We start from the raw sequence: 25,952 nt of genomic DNA, 5'->3' as shown, positions 1-25,952 counted from the left end.
ATAACAGTGAATTTACTCACTTATTTACATTTTCATAAAGCAATTAAATAAAATGAATCCCTCTGAAATAACTATTTATATGCTGAATTGATGAATACTTGATTCTGGTTGGATGCTAGGTGGTGAGTAAATTCGTATAATCCTTCAACGTTTGGCAGGTAGTCCCGGTCAAGCTCAATCACGGTTCTGAATTAATACACTGCATTGCTATAAATACACAAATAAATGCAGAAAACAAAATAAATAACCACAGTTAGCAGCTAATATGAGCGGTTGTATGAACACAGCAAAGCTACGCACAGGAACAGGCTTCACATTTATTTACACTCACTATACATGGAAAGTAATTAGCTAGGTAGCTATAACAACTCTGGAGGTCAATAAAAATAACTTGTTTGGCTACGTTTAGCCAATCGCATTTGATCAATGGTTGATGTGATTGGGTGCTCTGAAAAATTTACTTTCTCACTGAAATGAGGGCATACTATTCCATTAAGTACACTTACTGAGCACTTTATTAGGAACACCAGTACACCTACTTATTTATGGGATTATCTAATCAGCCAATCATGTTGCAGCATCTCAGAATGCTCAGTGAGTGTATATATTTCACTAAATTCTGTCCTGAATGCTCAACCTGCAACATCGACCTGCTCGCCAAATCTATAATTTAAAAAGCAAATGCAATACATTTAGTGCATCTTAGTCTGTATTATTGGGATTGATGCCTTTTCCATTGTCTGTGTAACATGTTCACCTAGTTTGCAGAATTCAGACACTCAGCTGATTCCAGTCATCAATATAAGACATGAGTACAAATCTGAATCTGCAGGTTTGATAGGAAAACTGCCTTTCCTTCTCCTAGAGGAAGAAGATGATGTTGTTTGAAGGAATGTTGTTTGGAGGTGTGCTGGATAATGGAGATGCTATGTTTGAAGATCCCGTGTGTAAGTGGCATCAGTGCCTTGCAGTGCTCAGTAGGGGTTTGGTAGTGCAGTCTTTTAGTCACATTTAATCTCAGTAGGCACTTACAGAGTTTGACCATCTGGCCCTAATCATATGCTTCACAAACTGATCTACAGAGAAGCCAGTGATGCTGTTGCTGTGGTCTGCGCTAGGAAAAGACTTTCTGTCATCCTGGTTTTTACACTTGAACTACCAAATGGGTAGGCGGGGGGGAGATCATTTCACTTTTTAATGCATTCCAGCTTCTTAAATATTTCAACTTGAATTCAAGTTTAAGAAATGAATAAAAAATCAAAAGGATTTCTCCTTTTATCACCCTACATCTTCATGGACATGAGGGTCACCTGTGCCCACACTGCGTACCACGAGGTCAGATCCTAAGACTAATACCCAGCCCACTACCTGCCTTTTGTATATTGTGGCTTATGTGGTCTGCATGTTTTTTTTTTTTTATTATTATTTTTTTTTTACTTGCCTAATAGCATAATAGTATTTTTAATATGTAATGACTATGATGATTTGACTGCATCAAACCCCCTTGATCAAACCTGAAAACATTACAGTTTTACAAACTGTTCAAATGCATGATCAAATTTACAGAGTAAGCTCCATATACAGTAGATACAGATACAATGACAAACTCCTGAAAGGTCCTTTAAATGTTTACACCGAGGTACATTCCACTACAATTCTATCTCAAAGAAAATTGAAGGGTAAATTGAGTGATGTGACCAGGGTGCATATTCATTAAGGGACCCGGAGTCGAAGTGATGATCCGGCATTCCATGGCAATATCATTATCCATTATGAGCTAAAAAGGCGAACCTCATCCTCGATGAGCAGTAATACTTCGAGACTCCTTATGAATATGGCCCCGGGAGTGTGATTTAAAATGAAAAGGGAGTCAACTTTGATGCGAGCCACTGTTTTCCCTCCCCTTTCCGTGGGTGTTTCTAAAGCCGTGTTTTAAGGGTTCCTCATAAACCGACGGGTCCAATTGCAATAACGGCCATCACAAAAGCGGGAGAGGCAGAGCAGCTGTGCCCTGTGAATGCCGTGCATCATTCCAGCACGTTTAGAGGAGTCGGAGCTTCTTTCACGGTGAGGCGGGATGGGAGTGTTGCAGCTCTCCTCTTGGCAGGGTTCCTGAGCTTGGGTGATCACCTTCTGTGGTCTGTGTCTTTCAAGTGCCAGATGTGCTCTCCTGGAAGTGGGCCAAGGGGATTGTGTAGGCTCTATTGAGGGGGGGGGGGGTGTGCACCAGCTTTCTTCCCCTGCCCCCACTGGTTGACTGAGCAACCCCTCCCTTCCGAAAGACTCGAGAGCTTTAACCCCCGCACACACCACTACATATACATGCATCTGTGTGTTGATGCACATGCCTGTTTGCGTGCGAGACCATATGTTGCATGTGTGCGCGTGTGTGTAGGCAAGCCTGCAATGGATGTGTGTTAATGGATGAGTGATCTTCAATATATTCATCCTAAATTTATATAGATAAAATAGATTTGTGAAATATTAATTTGATAATTGATTGGAGCGGACACAATACAAGGCCTTAGTCTTAATGAGGCCATATGGAGGTTGTTAATATTAATTATAATCACATATTGTAGATGTATTGTATAGGTGTTTGGCCATTTTGATATACTTTGTACTGTATGTAAACTTTTGTCATCTATATTTTGACTGCATTCAGACCTCAAACTCAACAGTTTAGGTGCTGTTTATTTGGGTGTGTTTTTGTTTTGTAAGGTTGACTTGTTTTATTGTAAATGCATGTACTGTAATTGGTTTTTCATAAACAATATTGTTTAATATCCTCAGGTTATCACAGTTTCAGACAGTCGTTTGTATAAATGGAGAATAAATATGCTTCTCCTTGTGGGTGAGCAACTAGAAGATACAAACAGAATCAACTGAAAAAAAATATTCCATTTGTGTTGAATTTTCAGTTGTTTTTCTGCTCTGAGCATCTACAAAGTTGCTGAGAAGTTCAAATAATTGGAATAGCAAACAGTTCTGCTTTGAATGAAGTTCTGCTCCAGTTTTAGTCTGTTTATAGGGAGCCATATCGGATAGACTCCATTGTCTGCTTCATGTCGTCATATAATACTCATTCAATCAACAAAACACGCGAACACTGATTGGCACTGATTCGTTTTTTGATACAATAAAACCAAAAACCCATGTCATGGTCAGATCTGGCAATGAAAAATAAATACATTTAAAAATAAAAACATACATGTAGCCAAACCGAGTGGCCGTGTTCAGACTTACAAAGCAACGTGATTAAAGTGCAATAACTTACTGTATGTTATTTGAGCAACAGTGCTAGACCTTCTCTGACCAGACAGTGATTTTACCATGTTGGTGAATTTAACTTGCATGTCTTCCTGGAAATGCGACACAAATCATAAATGCATACAGAGACGCATGACAAAACGTAATCACATGTGCAGGTAAATGGTGAACCTACAACATATGCTGAATGACCTGTTTTCACCATTATGTATTGCTGTGTCCTCATCATTAATTCAGATTCACACATGAATACAGGTAAATTAATATTTTATATTTACACAATATATGTGTTTGCCTGCATTCATGTGTTGAATGAGCTTTGCACATAAAAACAGGGCTTATGTTTTGCACATTTGCACAGTGGCAACATCCACCCTGCCCCAGATTTCATCGACTTTCCAGCTCAGTTACTTTCTGTCAGTGGATTTGGTGATGAACACCTCTTGCACTAGCCTGGTATCTGTCCTCATCATCATGTACTTTCACAGCTTTTGTAAGGGAGATATCTGTAAATCTCTAATGTCGTGTTAGGTAAGGAAAATAACTGCAACCTTTAGATTTTTTTTTCTTCTTCCAGAGAGCCGAATTTGCTGACGCGTATGAAAAATTTGGAATCATCTATGTCCCAGTAGGAGTAAATGGGACAGCTTGACAGGAAACCTGTTTTCTGACGCATCAGTAAATTTTCATTAATTGCACTTGTCGTAAATGGTTTGCCTGGATGTCATCAACAAATGGTTGAAGCGCATCTTGGCGGTTTGGCGATAGCCGCTTAGATTGACAGACTCAGTCGCATGAGGGATTTGCGGGCTTTTTGGTGACGCTTTTAAAAGATAAAAAAAGCAGCTGACTGGGTGGGTGGGTGGAGGAGAAATTTTTGATGCGTCTGAAGGTTTTTCGATCGTACGAACATGAGTATAATCTTTTCCATTTATTCATTCTGGAACAGGCTTCATGTAAAGCCGTCTCTGAGGAACAATGACACCTTGCTTAAAAAAAAACACAATAGCAAAAATAGGCCAGTAAATACAGTATGTATAATCACTTACTGCACCACGTGCTTGTGTTTGGTCTACTGTTTCAATAAACAATTTTAAGCACCATGTAGATAGAGACAATCCTGGTTAAAGACATAATACTTAATATTTAAAACCCTGCTTTGTCTGTAGAACACAATTGCATCCCAATCCAATCAGAGGATTATTTTTGCTCCTCAAACCATTTTTTATTTATTTTTGTTCTTCTTTATGTTTTATTAATACTCACATATTTACTTTCTAATCCTTTTCAAAACAAAAGAGAGGAAACAATTTATATCCCTTGAGAGGGAGGGTTGCTGATGGATGATTCCTCCCCTACGTTACACATCCGCTTCTCACCGTTCACCGTTCCTAGCCCACTCCTTCCTTTTATCTCTGTGTCCCTGAATGCTCCCTCCTTTACATTCTTTTTTTGTGACAAATTGTTCTTGTACTTTCCTGTCACCCCCTCCCTTTTACTGGGGGGAACAGGGAGATGGCACATGGGCACAGACTAGACAGGATGCTCTTCAGTTTTCTTCAATTCTTTCATTCTGCTTGTAAAATTCCTTTTAAAATTTATGTCGTACACATGCTGGTACAGTAATTTGTTCTGTTGCACTGAATGCTATTGCGTACATGGACTTGTTCCCCATTGACTCTAATAAGCTGTGGTAAATATTTTTGGTCGCTCTTTCCATGAATGATCCTTCACAGGAGTTGTCTTACTCGCTACATTAACATACATAAATGCTTATGTGGAAAAACTGCAAATGGGCATATGGTGTTTTATGTCACCACTGTTGCAGAAAGTGGAATTACTGTGACAGGCACCACATGCCAGTTTGCAGTCATTGGCATAAGGATTTGTCAGTGTCTGCGTAGCACCATGAAGCTCAAGTGAAGGACCCTTCTCTGAAATTGTACCCAAATTTTCTCATTTCTCTTTTGTTTCAAATCAGTCATCAACTTAGGGTAAATTATCTCTCCACATGTTAGGGGTTTAAGAAGCGACTCCTTTCAAGAGTCTGAGCCGGAGTCTGAATGGATAGCTGAATACTTCCTTCTCTTGTGGGTGAGCAACTAGAAGATAAAAACAGAATGGGCTGGAAAAAAATATATTCCATTTGGTTAGAATTTTCAGTTATTTTTCTGCTCTGTGCATCCACAAAGTAGCTGAGAAGTTCAAATACTTGGAATGGCAAACATATTGAAATGTGATTCAACACAAAACAGTTCTACTTTGAATGAAGTTCTGCTCCGGCTTTAGTCTGTTCTTAGGGAGCTGTATTGGAAAGACTCCACATATCCGCTACATATCTTCTTATAATACAGTCATTGAATCAACAAAACAGTGCTAACAAGGGTGTCTTTGCAATTGCAAAGCATCCAGTGATGCAATTTGTGAAATACTGAATGGTGACTGATCGCAGATGAAAGAAACACTTGATTGGCAGCCCATCTTTAGTTTTTTGATGCAATAAACTTTGTCACATGAGACCATGTAATGTTCAGATCAAAGTTTAGTGTTCTGGCAATGAAAAATAAATACATTTAAATATAAAAAATACAAATAGCCTAACCAAAAGACCATGCTCAGATTGACAAAGCAAGGGGATGAAAGTGCTTGAACTTACTGTATGTTATTTGGGCAACCAAGTGCTATGTTGGTGAATTTAACTTGCATGTCTTCCTGGAACTGTCAGCTTTAACCAGTCTGGTCATTTTCCTAGGAGTAATAAGGCATTTCTACCTGCAGAACTGCTAACTAGATGTTTTTTTGTTTTTCGCTCCATTCTCTGCAAACTCAAGAGACTGTTGTGCCTGAAAACCCCAGCAAATCAGTAGTTTCTGGGATACCACCCCATCTGGCACCAACAATCATTCAATGGTCAAAGTCACTTACTTAAAAAAATGTCCCCATTCTGATGGTTGATGTGAACATTAACTGAACCTCCTGAAATGCATCTGCTTGACTGTATGCATTGCACTGCTGCCACACAATTGGCGGACTAGATCACATCACATGAATAAGTAGTTGTACAGTGAGTGCTCAGTGAGTGCTCAGTGAGTGCTCAGTGAGTGCTCAGTGAGTGCTCAGTGAGTGCATGTGTTTTGTTATAGTGATGCTGTTTGATGTCTTAAGGTACCCTCTGGACTATTGAAACTAAATCGGCGTCACAAGGCCAGAAAATCCCACCCTGCCGATGACTTCCTGGAATCCAAAGCAGTTTGCCTTTGCTTTCCACCTTCCTATTGGCTACTTTCATCGTGGGCTTGTTGCATGATCAATATTCATCCTCCCATGTGGTTTCTTTGGCCTGACCCAGTCTGGATCAATGCCGACAGCTCCCAGGGGCATTTAAGGGCAGGAAGAGCTTGTGTGGGGGTTGTTTGGTTTGGAAGGGGCAGGTGATGTGGGTGTGGATGAGGTCACTGTTAAAATGACCTTTTTTGCTTCACTGGACTCAACCACCTCACCAAACAAGCCCTGACTGCTCCCCTCGAGCAAGCACACACAACATTATTTAGTGTACGCATTCAAGTGCATTTGACACTTTTCAATGTTTCTTCTAATTGATTAATATTTTGGCCTTTGCAGTGTGTGTAATTGCGAAAGAATTATCAGGGGTAATCCATATATCGGCAGTAATTGAAGCCTTTTAGCCTTTGCGGTTGGATACAATATGACTCATTTAGTAGATAAATGTTATTTCTGCCCATCTATTTTCTTTTCTGGATCCAAAGTCAAGATGTCACCAGGCTTCTCCAGCTGTATTCAGCAATTGTTTAGAGTAAGAATAAATTAGACTGACTGCTGTTTTTTTTCTGGCATGTGACACTTGGATTGATGTCTGTAATGTCTGAAGCAATCATACAGTCTCTATCTGATAGTCATTTCTTTTGATTTTTCACAATGTTGCAGAAAGTATCGGAGCAAAAAATGAATTTCGGAGTAACCATGGATGGATGACTTTACAAACTGTCTCAGGATCCAGGTTCAAGGGTAGACATCAAATATGAAGCTTTCTCCCCCTCCTCCTCACCCCCCCCCGCCCCCCCCCCCCCTTCCATCACCTTATTGTAGACTGATGCTTTTGTGATTTATGGATCGAGAAGTTGACCATGTTATCGGAAGGGCGAAGTTACAATCATCATAATTCACACCCCTAGGTTCACCTTCGGAAGGCCAGGTCCACATGGAAGCTAAATGGGGGGGAATTCAATCTGATTGATTGATTTGAGCAAAATGGCAAAAAGGGGATAGAATCTGTGTTCCCTCTCCACGAAGCCACAGATTCCCTGCTACATGCAAGAAAATCCATTAACTCCCCAGCTCGTAAATAACTGATAAAATTCAGTTTTTTCCAGGTTAAGGATTTGTGTAAAAGATGACATTTACGTCATTATCCAGAGCTGCTGTAAAACAATAGAATTACTTTCACGGGTGAAACCCTTGTGATGAACACAGGGCTCTGTCTGTCTGTCAGCGAAGGTCACTCTTTCTGTTTTCACACTAATGCAATTGATAAAATCATTTAACCACTGGTTAATTGTGTTCTCCAAATTTAGAATACAATTTCATTTCAGACTGGGGTCAAATATAGCAAATTATTGGGATTTTTTATGAAGATGTCCGTAAAATACACAGCACAGGTAATGTTCTGTATTGTGTGCTCACAAAATCTAGAATAGTGTTCTTTTATATTAATACAATACAATCATATTATTAGGCAGAAATAATGTCATCACCATTTCAGTGCTTTTGTAGCCTCCCTTTACAAGGGTAGTGTTATGGCTGTTGTGGCACTGTTGCTGTCCACTGCTCCTAAGTAACTAGGATGGGTCAAATGCACTGGACACTGGGGTCCTATCTTATCTTATGGAACAGAATGGATTTCAAGATCCTTCATTCTCTGGTTATTGACTGTCCTCTTGAAATCAAAAGTGAAAGGTTTGACCAGCTCAAGTTTGTTCAAATCCTGTTCAAGGACGCTGATGGCCAACTTGAAACAGTGAGCCATCATACCTGTGTTTAGTTATACAGCTTTTTTGCTCATCTGTATCAAGGGAGTAAATTATTTTGGAGCCTGGTGTACTTGAGATGCTTGAAAAATTAGGAAACTTTTATGAAGGTGACTCTATGGTGGTTCAGTTGTGGGGGTGGTCGTCGCCACGGTGCGTCGGTAAGGACACAAGGAGGGGTTTAATTCATACACTTTAATGAATTAAGGAAGGTGCGTATGTGTGTGGTCTACAGAAGAAACAACAAATGCTTGTTTAGTATACAAACCGAATACACCATCATGCAGTACTTAACTGGGCAGTCTAACAACATACCAAGCCTACAATACAGACCAAGTAGACTAAATTAGTAATCTAATATCAGTAATGTGTACACTTGCATCACTTTACAGAAAAAATAATCACTAAATACCATAAGCAACATAACACACAGTTACTTTATAAGAACGATATATTACATATAATGTAATTAACGTTACACACATTTCCCGTTTAATAGCTATAAACAAGCTAGTAATCGAAATGGACTAAGCTGGGTAGGCTACTTGCTATTTAACACAACAAACATGAACGTTACTGTAGCCTATGATACTAAACCGAAACTAAAGAAATGTTCGCTTGCTTTGACTTCAGATAACGCACACATTCGGCATAAACTGGAAACGGGAAAGCTCCGTCTTTAATAAGTGGATAACTACGTTCTTTACAATACTGCGGATGGCAACCGCTTCTCTCTCTTAAACAAATGCAAACTATTCGACCTGGAGAGCAAACGTGGCTAGTTTGCGGACATTTCTCTATACTTTTTTCACCGCAGCAGCTGGTGGCTTCTTCTTCTTCTTTTACTTCTTCTTCGCTATCACTTGCGAAGTCCCGCGAAACTCACAGTCTCAACGGCGAATCTCCGCAGTTCTCGCAAGATCGCCCCTACTATCAGTGTTCACTATTTTACATTTTAGATCCAGTAAACATTCCTAACCAAGCATGAAATCACAGTAAGAAAGAATTTTGTTCTGATTATTAGCGAGAACACATTCCTTTTAAAATGGTCTGAAATCTACTGGGATATAGTGGTAACATAGTTCCAGTGACCCAGGTCTTATTGGTAGGCCTTGGTACCACTTGACCACGTCACTGATGTGTGATGAGACATGGGCTGCATCTCAAACGGATCAGCTGCCTCACATCCTTAGATGTTAGCTCCCTCTGAAGGTCACGTCTTGATCCTACCAGAAGAGATACCTCAAAAAACTATTTGGGATGCACTTTGAAGGCAGAACGGCAGCACAGAAAAGTAACGTGATTGCTAACAAGTTTATGCTTAGCTCACCCAGGCTGAAAAACATTACATAAATTACTCCACTGCCACTGCAACTGCTGATTCGCTAGCCACCATTATTTAACGGCAGTAAGAAGTTTGCCTTCAAATTCAACAAAAATGAGGCACCATAGAAGGACACATTTTTTATGATTCCAGAATGGGACATGCCTAGCACAAGTGTGCAAAATTGTGAAAATTGTGCTAGTGCTGCCTTCAAATGCTGCCTTCTAAGACAGCTGCTTTCTAAGGCAGCTGCCTTCCGATTGAGATGCAGCCTTGGACAGTCTTGCTGGCTCTGCCTTCTCCTCTCTGGACTGCACTGAGGACACGGCCGTGTCTGGAACAGTGCCCTTCCATACTAAGTGTGCTTACAGGGTACGCTGGATGAGAGAGTTGTTAAGTAGGCAAAGCCTTACATCAGGCTCTGATCTGGACACAGCCCACGTCTGTGGGACTCATTCAACATCAACATGTTCAGGGCTCCAGACTGTATGCTTTTCAATCCAGCATTCTGACAGGATGAGCCATCCAACTGCCAAAATGCATTTTATGCTCTTATATGTGAAAAACACTCTTGCAGATGCTTCATAGTCCTATTCCGCATAACCTGTGCTCTAGGCTTGCTGGTTAGACATGCTGAAGTGCAAATGCTCTATTCCTAATGTGCAGATTTGAGTAAAACAAGTCCCAAAGCAAGTACACCGGAACTATGAGTGTGATGGCATCTCCAGCACTTCTTCAACATTCGGTCATCTTAAGAAGTCCAGCAGATGCACTATGTTGGCATATTGGAGAATAAAAAACTAACTGCCACACCTCACAAAAAGAAATCCTGATAAAGCAGTTAACACGGTTTGTTTTTATAATGTACGTTAATTCTCAGTGGGAAATATTTTGGCTTGTGGGAAGGGTGATTCATCAAAGCATTGTGCAGGATGGCACATTGCCTGCCCCGCTGTAGATCAACGCAAGGCTTTATTGGCTCTTCTTTTCAGGGGGCGTGGTCATTAAATGGCAGCATCTCTTCCTCATTACCCTTGGGAATACAGAAGGAAAGGCAGACCATTTCTGTGGATTCAGAGGAGGGCCTGTGCAATTCACTTATGTTCCATGCCTAGACATCTAGATTTTCTATCATAGATGGTTTTTTGTATTAAATTTCCATTGTGTCTTTTAAATTCTTTTATTAATTATTTTATCCCAAAAATACATTTTCTGCTTACAATGGGTATATGGAGCAATAAGATCCGCACAGCCGTTGGGCCCTTTAGCAAGGCCCTTTACCCTGAATTGCTCCAGGGGAGGATTGTCTCCTGCTTAGTCTAATCAACTGTACGTTGCTCTGGATAAGAGCGTCTGCCAAATGCCAATAATATAATGTAATGTATATGTTAATGACAGCATATCTGCGCAGAAGTGTGTGTGTTATACTATTGGTGTACTATTATATTGGTGTTGTTATTTATATATATATATATATATATATATATATATATATATATATATATATATATATATATATATTGGTGTGTATATACATTTTTTAAATGAATATGTGTTGCATATATAATGCCAATCTGGATCTCATGGGTTTTCTGCCCATAACCCAAATCCTTCATTTAACTTGAAAAATGGCTTTCTGAGCCCACCCTGGAGACTGCAGTGAAACGGCTGGCAGGCTGTATCAGTTTACTTATTAAATATAAGCTCTCTCTTACCTGAGCCTCGCAGGGCCTTGCCGGGGCCCTGCCTCTCTCCCAGGAGCCCTGAAACTGGGCTCATTTACAGTCTCTGCAGCCATGGCAGCACTGTGCAAATGGGATTTCCCAAATTCTGTGATGAAGAAGGAGAGGAAGTATAGAAGAGGAACGGGTTTAGCGGAACCCTTTCCTCCCACTCTGTCTCACCTCCTCTTACACATTGCCCCTGATGTCTAGCCTCGTTGTTCCCTGTCTCACCACTTGCACCCCTGTCTCAGCCCCTCTCCCCGTTGTGGTTGGGGGATCTTGAGAGTCAGCGGTCCTTGACAATCCTATAACTGCATGTCTTTCCGGAAAACACTCTGCGGGACCCACCACCCCCAAAACCACCCCTCCCCCATCCGCCCAGTGTCAGCGGAGTTGCTGCATTCCAGGGGCAGCATGTGCAGTGATGGGGCTTTACTCGTGGCCTGGCAGCGGTGAATGAAACCCTGGGGAGTCTTGGGGAAGGGAGGGCCGGGGGTTGTAGTTGTAGGGTGGCAGCCTGCTAATCTCTGAGGTGTGGGGCTAGGTTGATAAGCCGGTGGATTAGGAAACCTCTTTGCTGCTCCAGCCTTCCTTCTGAGAATTATAGCAGATACATTTTTACAATCAACAATAGTTGTCTTGGAGGGAAAAAACTTTGATGACCCCAGAGTTTGTTAATTTATTTAAATGTGTATTTATATAATAATCATAATCATTTGAATAAGCATTTGAACAATATACAATATTCGTTCAATGTGTATATGCATGTTTTTTTTTCTGCTTTTTTTCCCATTATGCTTTTGGACATTTGGGGGAATTAGCTGATTTGCATATTTGAATGTATAGTTAAAGTTAAAGGCAAATTTTAATTGAACCGAGGGCACAGAACTTTCACAGAAACTTTAGACGCCATTTTACAATGCTAACACGATGCATAACAGATCTGCTGTGAAATTAATTTTCACTTTAGAAGTGTGTCTGAGTGCAGCAGATGGATCTCTCGAAAAAAAAGCATATGATTCAACACATGACTGTCAATCTCTAAACAGATTTGTTCTACAATTTTTTTATAATTAACCACTATTTAAGGAAATACTGTAGGTCTTATGTTAAAGGTCCACACGCATATGTTTTGTGTTTTATAAACAACAAGCTGTTATTATTTATTTATTTTTTGTCTGGAGCACCTTGTACCATGTCACAAAGCAAAAGTAATCTCAAACTAAACAATCTCAAAATGAACATGACAATGAGTTAAATGTTCTTCTGTGGCAGGATCTGAATCCAATATAACACCTTTGGGATGTGGAAGAACGGGAGATTCGCAGCATGAATGTGCATCAGAAAAATCAGCATAAATTGTGTGATGCAATCATGTCAACATGGAACGGAATCTCAAAGGAATATTTTCTGTCATGAACACTAACCATGCCTGCTGTTCTTTGGATGTTGTTGTGGGGTCTTTTGTGACCTCTTGGGTGAGTTGTCGCTGCGCTCTTCGGGTAATTTTGGTCGGCCGGCCACTCCTGGGAAGGTTCACCACTGTTTCGCCATTTGTGGATAATGGCTCTCACTGTGGTTCGCTGGAGTCCCAAAGCTTTAGAAATGGCTTTATAACCTTTTCCAGACTGATTTTGCAAACAACATCTAAAAAAGCCTTTACAGTTCTGGAACAACATCCTATGGACAGATGAGACAAAGATCAACTTGTACCAGAATGATGGGAAGAGAAGAGTATAGAGAAGGAAACTGCTCATGATCCAAAACATACCACCTCATCAGTGAAGCATGGTGGTGGTAGTGTCATGGCGTGGGCATGTATGGCTCCCAATGGAACTGGTTCCCTTGTATTTATTGATGATGTGACTGCTGACATAAGCAGCAGGATGAATTCTGAAGTGTTTCGGGCAATATTATCTGCTCATATTCAGCCAAATGCTTCAGAACTCATTGGACGGCGCTTCACAGTGCAGATGGACAATGAACCGAAGCATACTGCAAAAGCAACCAAAGAGTTTTTTAAGGCAAAGAAGTGCAATGTTATGCAATGGCCAAGTCAATCACCTGACCTGAATCTGATTGAACATGCATTTCACTTGCTGAAAACAAAACTGAAGGGAAAATGCCCCAAGAACAAGCAGGCAGCAGTAGAGGCCTGGCAGAGCATCACCAGGGATGAAACCCAGCGTCTGGTGATGTCTATGCGTTCCAGACTTCAGGCTGTAATTGACTGCAAAGGATTTGCAACCAAGTTTTAAAAAGTGCAAGTTTGATTTATGATTGTTAGTTTGTCCCATTACTTTTGGTCCCTCAAAAAGTGGGAGGCACATATACAAACTGTTGTAATTCCTACAAAATGTAAATACCCTCAAATTAAAGCTGAAAGTCTTGTTCGTTTCATTTCAAATCCATTTTGGTGGTGTATAGAGCCAAAAAGAGGAGAATTGTGTCGATGTCCCAATATTCATGGACCTGACTGTAGATGGATTTCTAAACATTTAATGTGTTATCTTTATTTTTTGTTTGTTTTTTATTCTAAACTTTCAGAAACATGCCTTCATGACTTGTCATTGCTCATATCCCAGTCAGTCAACAAAAATATCACGAAAGGAGATTTTGCTGAACAAACATTTACACCAAAATATGCCAATATTGTGCAAAGGCAGCAACAACAGCAATAAATGTGATTCTCGTAATTGGAGTTATGCATCAAATTGTCCTCAAAGATTTAAAAGCTGCTGTTCTCTCTTATGGAAATAAGGGATTGCTTTAAAAAAAATCCCCTGCAGTGAGCGCTCATGACTAATCGTTATCATAAATATCTGCAGTAATATCTCGGCTTCCAAGACGAGGTCAAAAGGGTTAGCCAGAAATGGAATTGCCCCTCAGTTATAATTCAGAGATCTTGTATTATCTATTAATAGCACCAAAAAAATCTGTTTTTAAAACTTAGTGCCAATAAGAGTCTCATAAATTAAAACCCTGCCTTATCATGCTCCTGATGTTTGCCATCCTGTGTAAATATGACCACTAAAGGTAGTGCATAGGCTCTGTTTGGATTTCTCCTTCTCATGCAAAGCAGATCGATGCTGAAGCAAAACCTGACACTCCTACCAACCGGGACCACGCCTTTCAGGGCCACAGTGCCTCGGCAGGTCCCTAAGGGGGTGCAAACGGGAGATCTAGAGCAATTTTCATAACATGCTTTCCAGGTCAGCATTAACCTTTGACGCAAGATTAGAATGTCTATTCTCGTTCTTTCAAAGACTAAAGGCAGTTATTTTTCACAAGACACTGCACCAAATATTTTTTCTATTATTACGGTATTTATGTCCTCAATGTGAGCTTTTATTTGTTTATGCAGGTGTCCAGATGCTCATGGGGAGGTGTTAGGTGAATAGTTAACGCCCAGAACAGCTGGGTTTTATTTCAGTGCATGTACCAGTTCTGGAAGGGTTCCGTGCCTTGTGATTCACCCTGAAGTAGCAACAGAATAGCTATTCTGTTAGCTATCCAGTTAGCTAGCTAATGCTAGCTATCTGTCTTAGATCTACTTTTACGTAAGTCTTTTTCAACTTGAGCACTTTCCACTTTACAATTTTGTACCATAAAATAATCCTGCATTATGTTTTTATTTCTCACATGTAGAACTTTAAATTTAGTTGTATTGAATTTAATTTACCAGGTTTCCGACCACTTCTGGATTCTGTTTAAATCTTCCTGGATTACTTTAGTAGATTCCACACTATTAGCTAAACCTTTTGTATCACCTACAAATGTAACTAAATTACTTTCAATGCCTCTGTGAAGGTCGTTTATGTAAATGAGGAAACGCTGTGGCCCCATCTCTGGACCACCTTTGTGTTCTATCCTGTAGCCAGTTCCGAACCAACTCTGAAATGGCGCCTGTAATTCCTACCGTCCTCATGAAGAGTTTGTCATGCGGTACCTCATCCAAATTTTCTTGGAAATCTAGATATGCAATATCATAAGCCCTGCTATGAAATAATCATTATTTCAGTCTGTCTCTAATGATTACAATAAAAATATGTAATGCTAGTTGAACTGATAGGTCTGTAGTTTCCTAGATCAGTACGCCCCCCTTTCTTATATATGGTATTATATAACCTTGTTTCCAGTCATCTGGTATTTCTCCTGTTTCTAAAGACTGTCTAAAAATACTTGCCAGTGGTTTAAAAATGATCTCACTTGACTACCCTTGGTAAAATGCCATTGGGGCCTGCTACCTTATTTGTCTTTAGTTTATGTAATCTATCTAGTATTTCTTTGTCCAATGTCTCAATATTGGCTAAGACATTCTGAGTATTGAATATGCCTTCTGGCCATTTAAGGCATCAGCAATATCTTCATTTGTATACAGAAGTTATCCTTTGTTATTCTTAATGCACTTTAACCTCCTCCTTATCTTTCCTTTTCCTACTACAGTATTCAAAGAAACGCTTAGGATTGCATGATGCAACTTGTGAAATTTGCTTTTCAAATAGCCTTTTGGCTAACCTTAGTTACTTTTTTAACCTTGGCACGCATACTACAATATTCAACCTCATTACTCTCTATTGTCCTTTTTATTTATCCCATTCAGTTTATTGCTTTTTCGTAAACTCTTACATAGAGCTTTATTCATCCCCATCCCCAAACCATGTCTCTGTAATCCCTTCAATTTCATAGCCCCCACTAATAATAACAGACAGTTAAACAAAGACAATCACTCCCTGCTATCCCAAGCAACCTGCAAGTGTGATGTATCAGTTGAATTCTAGAACAGCTGTTGCACACAGGAAAAGAACTTGCTCTGCGGTTGTTGGAATTATTTTAGAACTTACGTGTGAAAGGGTTAATAGCCTGTTAGAAGCTAGCCTCTATTTTCACAATGATGTATGGCTTGATCAAAGCTAGGTCACATGGATTTTAAAGATTCTTATACAAACTTTGAAAATAGCAATCTACTGTACATGTCCCAAGCTATTGGCAGATTAGAAAGCTTTAGATATACAATATTGCTTCAAAATAATTCTTCATGCTCACAAATTCTTAAATTTATGGGCATTATTTGGAATTATTTTGATGGGATCACAGCCTTGAAGCTGATGACACTTTGATTACTGCTGTCATTTTTTGGAGGTACATGTAAAAAACGCGTGGAGAGCCACAGTGCTTGCAGATTTGACTCCAATCCTGGAGTGCAACAGTTTCATTATACCATAACAATCTCGCAAGTTAGGAAGTAAAATCTACTTTTCAGTACTGTGTCCATTCCCCCAGGGAAGATTATGAATGGCTATATATACAATTTATATTATGTAATTAATTAAAATGCTATATGAAATTTGTACTTAATTCTTATTAATAGTGTAATATTTGTACAACTCCCCACCCAAACAGATTTTTTTTTGTTTCAGTAATACTGGCATGTTACAGAAAAAAATAAATAATTTATGTCATTTATGGCTGTAATTTATTATGTAATTTATTTAAACAGCTTGCTTGTTGGATAATGCATAATAGTCTAGCACATACTGTACCAGCATTAGCAAGTGTTTGTTGAGTTCAGAACATCGCACATTTCCAGTGTATGCACGGAAAGGCATCGACCCACTTAAAATTGAATTGATGGTGGAAGTAGAATGAATGTCGATCTGTGGAAATGTGTATGCTTTTCATGTGTACAGAGCTGTTTCAGCAAATGGATCAACTGTCCTCTGTTAATGGATCTTTACCCTATGCTCAAAGGCCAGCACTTGACCTTAATTAGGTTTTCGCCAGCAAGATAAACTTGACAAAATCTGGCCAAGGCCTTTATTTACTCTTTGTTGTCACTTTGTGCCATGAATGCGTGCGGAGAGCCAAGAGGCATCATTGGACTATCAGAGAGAGCTAATTTGAAATGCAAATCTTGAATAAATTATGGAAGGTTTATGCTGTTTTGACGCTTCAGCCTCAGGCGGTTCACAGGTAACTGTACTGGTTTGCAAAATAATAATAATTATAATTAATATAACTAATGCTAGTAGTGATTACATTAATGCAGAGATTAGTGGGAATAATTTTATCAGGAAGAGTTTAGGCTTTTCTTATTATCGCTGCTTTCTCTAGCCCCTGAGAAAGTCAATTCAGTACATTACATTACATTACATTACATTATTGGCATTTGGCAGACTCTCTTATCCAGAGCAATGTACAGTTGATTAGACTAAGCAGGAGACAATCCTTCCCTGGAGCAATGCAGGGTTAAGGGCCTTGCTCAAGGGCCCAACGGCTGTGCGGATCTTATTGTGGCTACACCAGGATAAGAACCACCGACCTTGCGTGTCCCAGTCACGTACCTTAACCACTACAGGCCGCCCTTATTGCACATGCATTTATCTACTTGTATTTCACCCATCAACCTTTTTTTATTGCACCTTTAGTACAAAAGACAAAAGACATATTGTCTTATTCATTTTTCGGATTTTCTACCATAGCAGGGTTTTTTGCTCATAAATGTCTTAAAACGTGTTATATTCCATCTATTTCTTCATATACACAATAGCCATCTCATTCTACATACATTTCAGTCATAAAAACATCCTTACATTTTTTTACTTTTAGTACAAAAGACATGTATTTTTCAGATTTTCTACTAAAGCAGTTTATTTAGCTTTCTTTTATTTTCACTTTAAGTACAAAAGACTATAGTCTTATGTATTTTCCTGATTTTCTACCAAAGCAGGTTTTTTTGCTCATAAATGTCTTAAAATGTGTTGTATTCCATTTATTTCTTCATATACATGATATGTATCTCATTATATGTGCATTTCAGCAATAAAAACAACTTTCAAACATTTCACTTTTAGTACAAAAGACTATAGTCTTATGTATTTTTCAGATTTTCTACCAAGACAGGGTTTTTGCTCATAAATGTCTTAAAATGTGTTGTATTCCATTTATTTCTTCCTATACAGGATATGCATCTCATTCTACATGCATTTTAGCAGTAAAAACATACTTAGAGTTTATAACTTTCAGTACAAAAGACTATATTCATGTATTTTTAAAATGTTAGCTAGCCAGCTAATTTAACACTAACACCGGCCACCCCGTTAGAACCGCCCATGGTTGTAGTCCATTTATTTCTTCATATCCACGATACTCCTTGTGCACAAAATACAATAAAAACACTTACAACACTTAAAATAAACTTACCCATACTTAATTTTTTTTTTTACTTTTTCCACTTTTTGGACAAAAGACTAAAGTCTATGTATTTTTAAGATTTTCAGCCAAACCTGTTGTTTGCTAATAAATGTCTTAAAATGTGTGTTTATGTATTCCAATACACCATATCCATCTCATATCAACAATTTCAGTTTTTTTCAAGTTCAAGTATTTTTAAGATTTTCTGCCAAAAAAGTAATGCTCATGAATGTCATACAATGTGTTACTCCATTTAATCAATTTATCCCTACACCATATGCATCTCGATCCACATGCATTTCAACAATAAAAACACATACCTTTTCTTTTCTTTTTTCACTTTTTGGACAAAACATTTTATTCATGTATTTTTCAGAAGAATTAGATGCATTAATTAAGAAATTAACTAGTCTTCAGTCCAAAAACTGAAAAAAAAAAACTTGCATGTTTTTATTGCTGAAATGTATGTAGAATGAGATGTCTGTGGTGTATATGAGTAAATTAATGGAATGCAACACATTTTAGACATTTATTGTCAAACCCAATATCAAGTGGCTCCCCCCAAATTCCAAGAGGTTTTGGCTTTGGTTGATAAAATAAAGAAAGTTGAGAAAATTTAGTAGGGGATTAGTAGAACATTCTAATAGGGGCTCAAAACAGAAGTATAGCAGTCATTTTGATTGGTTGAAACTGAATAAGGTTTGAGAGGAAACATTGACATCACATTGAAAAAAGAATGTCAAATAAATGTGACATACATATTGTATTAGGTATGCATATGCCATCACTGCCATGCATACCACTTGTTGTACTCTAAAGCATGTCATCTTTTCTTCAAAGGGGATTTCAACAATCAATTTAATTGTGACTTGTAAGAATTAGAATAAAGCATGCCACTATGAGCCCCCAAAACAAACATGCCTAGCATTATTAGCATAATTGTCTATTATGGCCAATGCGAATATAAAAATAAAGTAAAAAATATAACGCAATGTAAATAATTGAAATGCTACCAGCTGTGATACACACATCTTTGCCATGTTCCTAAATATCCAAGAATTCATGCTCCATAGCATGGCTAGAATTTGCATTAGACATGCAAATGAGTCTGCAAAATTAGTAAAAACTTCCAAAAACAGGAAAATAACAATTATGACTCAAATGCCTGTATATTACTGTGTAACTATTGATGCGTGTGCAAAGCTATCCCGAAGAAAACATTCTAGTGGTTGCACTCAGTTCAAAGTTCGCAATTGTACATGCTGATTTTGGTGCATTTTGAATATGAAATGAGCTATTGCGCCAAGCTGCGTGTTGGTGCTGTTTTGAAAAAGTTAATTTGGTATGCTTGTTAGCAATTGTGAAAACAAAATGTAACCAGTCTCAGGATGCTGGCCATGGTCACTAGGGGGCCTGAGTGAAGGGGTTAATGGAAGTGGAAAATGCTTTTTTTGGTGTCAGAATCCAATAAATGCTCATTTGGGTTCTGGACTGAGACGGCCATGATATATGGATACCATCAGTCAACCTTGGTTCCAAGCTCAGTGGGCAGGTGCCTTGTCTTGTTGAAAGACACTCCTCTCTGCAGGAAGTGCTTTAACACAGGGTGAAGTTGATCCTGCAGTGCCATTAAGTCATTTGTCTTTTCCTTCTGAGGGCATGATGCACCCAACCCAGGGCGGGAAAATGCATAGCACACCATTACAGAACTACCAGAAACATTGTGTGTTGGAACAGTTTCCATTTTCATATTCACCACCTGTATATACAAAATATATCTTACACGTTAAATGGAAACTCCAGCCTAAAGTAGTTTTGATGACCAATTGAATAGTTACCCGTGTAGTAGGTTTAAAAAACTGCTAATTACAATGGACTGCTCTACTTGATACTGTATATCTCTCCTTGAAAAATCAAGAGATGCATTTTATATGAGGGAAGCCACACCCATTCTCTTTACAGTCGGTGCAAAAAATGTGAGCACCCCTCGTTTCAATGTCTGTTACAATTAATCTGTACGTGATCAAAAGCAACTGAACTCTAAATGGAACTGAGTTAATCATGAGACCTTTCTGTAAATAATAAAGCAAGTTTGCTTTTTATGTTCATGTTTTACTGTTTATAAATTAATGAAAAAATTAAAAGGACCCTGTGCAAAAGTTGGGGAACCCTTTTGGATTATTCTTAGTTACTTTTTATCTATGGAGAGATCTCAAACATGCTGTACATGCAAGGAGACCAAAGAATATTTCTGAGTTAGAGGTGTTCTGCAGGAAAAAATGGGAAATAATTACAAAAAATTACAAAAGCGAGAATTGAAAGACACATAAAGGAAGTGTTTATAAGCTGTTATAATTGCCTGAGGAGGAGTTACAAGGTGCTAACTAACAGGGTTCCCAAACCATTTTGTTTTATTATTTTGAAAATGTAAAAAGGTTAAAAAAAGAATTTTCACTAATCTTTTTTTAAACTTAAGATATTAATTGAAAAAGGCTTTTTGAGTAGGGGTGCCAATATATTTGCACACCACTGTAACAATGAAGCTGGGTCAACTTGGTGTGCTTCACATGCATGAAGAGCCAAGAGAGATATCTAAACAACCTACTTCTAAAAGTTTAAAAGGGCCTTCCCACACTGAAGGGATCAATACTGCCATAACATCAAATTAGGGTATAGGCCTCCTTTAACAAATACATCTGTTCTATACTGCATGGCAATTTGCCAAGCTCCCTCACCATCAAACATGTGCAAAATGAACCATGTGTATCAGTGAAATCACCCCCCCCCCACCCCCACTCCCATACACCAACTCCCACATAGAGTAGGCATACTGCCACCCTCATTTTATATGAAAATAAAAGGGAAGAAACACTTCTCTGCTATCTTCAGATTGCAGCTATCCACATTGATCTGTTGTTCTTATATTTCCTTTTTTTCCCTCCTTTGTGTTTCCTGGCCTAAGTGTTTTTTTCAAAGCAGCTGGGAGAGCAGGCGAGGGCAGAATGTTGTGTGTGTGTGTTTGCGTTTGTGTGTGTGTTTGCGTGTGTGTTTGTGTGTCTTTTGGTCTGTGTGTGTGTGTCTGCGTGCCCCTGGGTGAAAATAAAATCCAAGGCTGAAGCGAGTACTGACAGTCAACCATCTGTCTAAGAGCTCAGATTTACACCTTCCTGTATCTTCATATTTCAGGCCCAGCCCCCGTTCCACCCTGAAGAAAACATCGCTTTAAATGCAGGGGGCCACACGGACAGGAGCGGGGCACAATGACATCTGAAGGTCCACCTTTTGCCAGCTCACTGTCTCCCATCTCAGTGAGTGATGTGTGTTTTAGCCCTATGCATGGGTGTTATTGGAGCCCAGGGAGAACCGGATCCCATCCTCCTGCAGACAAGAGCCAGAATGAGAAAAAGAGAGGGAGAAAGAGGGAGGTGGGAGGAAACAGATGAGGAATGCCAGTCAAAACAGAGAAATTTACAGATACAGGGTTTTTTTATTTTTTTTATTTTAAGATTGCGGATTTGCTATCTGACATTCCTCCCGTGATGAAAGAGGCACTGGAAATTAAGTCAGGAGGGCCCTGTGAATTATATTCAATCCATGCCCCAGGCAAAGCACTTGTCAATTTCAACTGCTTTTGCAACCTATTACTTACAAGGTACACGGACAGCAAACTAATGGGTTTCTAATATTGGTGGTGGTGTGCAGGGGGTCAACCCGTTAATAACAGCAGGGAAATGGAACAATAGAGAAGGAATATAAAACGGACACAAGGATATTGCTGGTCCAACAGTGAACATTGCTGTGTGAGCATGGAAAGAGAGAGTATGGAAATAGAAAAGTGAATGAGGATAGAATAGAGTGGGAATAGTTTTCGAGCAGAAATGAGCTTGCATATTACCAGTGTAGCCCAGAATCTGAGCCCGTTGGATGACACAAAGCTTACCTTTGCTTGATGACTCAGGTGACCCATTCCTGACTGTTCTGCATAATTAATATACTACTAATTTAAATAAGCAGTAGACCTATAAGTATCCATACCTGTAAGATATTTACTGAACGTATAACAGATGGTTTAAAATTTAAACTGGTAATGTAACTACATTATGAACTATGAACTGAAAAAGGAATCGGTAGTTGATGGTTGGTCTTTAACAGCTGTATTAAAATAATTTTATTGCACAAAAGAGAGTGATTATGAGCATATATGAGAATTCATTCATCCCTCTAGCCTCTAGTCGAAATTATGATCACATTATTATTCACCTGACATTTAATGTCCTGTGATAAGCAGGTCAAAAGCCCTTGTCATAACACCCTCAAAGACCTTTGCAGGGGCAAAACAGTGATTTACAACCAAGTATTTTTTCCCCTTCATGTTTGTTTCTTTCATTATTTCTGCAGTCAAATGTATTTACAATCTGAAATGAGGTATCGAATGACTCATTTCACAGTCAGTGCAGATCGTATTCACTTGTCAAGGGGAGACATCTGAGAGCATATGTCGACAAACCAGAAGGGACTAAACTCTACAGTAAAGTCTGAATGTGACTATATTAAAAACCCACAATGTAAGATGGCAATCTCTTATGAACGGCATTACAAGATTGGATTACATGGAGACAATCCTAAATCATGTTGAAGGAGTGGGAGGAACCAGGGGAGAGAGTCCAGGCAGCAGCTGAAGGAAAGTAACAGGGAGTCACAGGGACAGTCCTGTACAGGGACTTTCAGAGTGTCAGAGTTCTGTTCAGGATGCTAATCCTCTTTAATGTGAATTGAATTACAGGAAAGTTTTGCAAGAAATTCTGTAAACTGATAATATTACTAATATTTCGGATAATAATATTAATAACTAAATAACAAATTAACTAATATTAATAATATAACTGATAATTTGGTTGGTCAAGGTGACATCAGTCAATACTGCAGTGGTTGGGTATGTGTCATGTTGCTTGGCAATTATGCATACTACTTCATTTCATTTTCTATATACAGTGTGTATAAGACGTCTAATTAGGTGTAAAAATAAATCTGCGTCTTCTTCGCCAGCCAGCTGAAGCATTATCTCTTGTACCCTTCTCCTCCCGTCAAGCTGGAGTGCAGACTTGAACATCATAAATCGTGTATTTAAGTTGAAGCATACAACACTGCATGCACAAATGGTGGCAGGTTAATGTGTGGCATTCACACCCACGTGCATACCACGAGGTGCTTAATACAAACACCTAGGAGCGGTGGATGGATTTGACAAAACTAATCAGAATTAATTTATGGGGGGGGGGGGGGGTTTGGGAAGTTGACATTCCCGTATAGAGAAAGTCATGTCTCTACAATGTTATTTATGTAAAAATGAGGGTACAAAATGAAAAGGACAAGAATTATTACCTCTGTTTCACTAAGTTTGCCCCTATAAGATATGATGAAATAAAGTGCCGTCTGTGCAGATAGATTTTTTTTGTTTCCTTTCAGTACTGATGATAAATGAAATAAAGACCAAAATTTCCCTCCGTAACTTTATAAATCATCAGTGAATTCCTGGGATCCATAAAATGTTGATGAAGAGGATACAAAGAGACAGATGGCGCCTTCTAGACATTTTCAAGAAAGTTTTGTTATTTTTATTTATTCTTTTTTTTACCCCTTTTGATATTGACATCTCAAGGGAGGGCCTGACAGATACACACAGTTACAATATCACAATGACAAGACACAAAAGCAGGTGAAAATGAATGCATCTGCATTTCCTCTTGTTTGTTGGTTCAGAACTTTCGCTGCTAGTGTCAGTTATGTGCATCTGAAATGGCCACCATCAAAAGTCCAGCATTTTTATATCTTTGGCCCACAGACACCCAAGTCCCAGCAAGATTGTATCACGCAGGCCACAATGAAAATGAACCATTCACAATGGTCTGCCATAGAAATGCTTTAGAAATCAACAGATGGTCTTCAAATATATTTAAGAACAATTCACATTCAAATATTAATTTCACCAGGTAAATACAAATTGCAATATAAAAAATTGGCTGCTTGTATAGAAATTGTGTTTTTATTATTTGCAAATCAAACACACATTCTGGGCCTGGTTGGATTTCCAGATATTATTTTCATTTAGGGTGAATGCTTGGTTGGCGCTTCAGTCTGGTGTTCCCAGTCATGGTTAGCATGGTTATCTACAAGCAATTTCCCAGGTCATCTGTGGGTGGAAGATCAGGTGCAAAATACAAATGTCTGGTCCTGATTGTTGTCTAACAGCACTGAAAAATCACTGTAAGAAATAAAAGGGAAAAAAACAACTTTATAAAAGTAGGATTACTCACGATCTCTGAAAATCTTAGCACTCTTTATGATGCTTCAGGCCTTTCACAGTCTGGTTGATGTGCAGTGACAGCACACCAGAATTGGTGGTCTAGAGTCTCATCCATCAGGTGAGCTTGGTAGCCAGACTCATTTCGGCACATCGCTGAAAACAGCATTTCACTCAAGTTGGTCGATCATAAAATTGACAATGTTTTGGCAAGTGTTTGTCCTGAAGTACTTTCAAGAAATTTGACTGCGCTGCAGAGCATGCTGGTGCCTTTGCATGAAGATTAGTGGGTTCATCATGAGGTTCAGGTCAAGACAAATTTAAAGTTGTGGGGAGTTGTTTTATTTCAATGATCCTGTATCTGTATAGGTCCCTCAGGAAATCGTCTGACCTTTTCACTTTCTGGAAGTCAGTGAAATGCTTCTGCAGCTGTTGCAATGCAACAAAGTCTTATTGCTCATTAGCACTCCCTTTTCAGTTTTCCTTCACCAGTTGGAAATGAATTAGAACTTCATACCTGAATAAGTGAACTGTAGAGTGCAACTTTCAGCGTAAAACTCCAAAAGCGCACGTCAATTTGTCAATATCTTGCAGCTTGGGTTGTTGTTGCTAATTCAGTCTATTCAGATGCGGTCAGCTAGAAATGCGGCATCTTCCTTTCAAATAGCATCTGTCAATTCCCATTCCCAGATTTGACCCCCCCCCCCCCCCATCCAAACACACACACACATTTTGGACAAGAAATAAGTGCAGTGCCATAAACCTAAGCAGCACTTTCTTTCCATTTAGCCATCTTACTTCTGTATGCATCACCAGGTCATGTGAAATTCATCCAAAAGTGAAATGGAAGTAGCCAAACTACAATTCCCATAATTCTCTTCTGGTGTCCATCAGACACCACATTAGTGGTGCAGGGCTTCCACAGTAAAATGGGTCAAAATTTTGGTTACTAGCCCTTTGGGGGAGGGAGCTAGATCTGCTCGAATGGAAACAACATAATTCAGGGTCATTACCTCCACAGCAAATATCACAAACAACCTACGTTCTCCCTAAAGTCTGAGCTTGTGGTGAAGTTTCTGCATTGACGTATTTCA

This window comes from Conger conger, chromosome 17 (genome assembly GCF_963514075.1).
Source record: "Conger conger chromosome 17, fConCon1.1, whole genome shotgun sequence".
NCBI classification, from domain to species: domain Eukaryota; kingdom Metazoa; phylum Chordata; class Actinopteri; order Anguilliformes; family Congridae; genus Conger; species Conger conger.
This window is presented reverse-complemented; position numbering follows the sequence as displayed.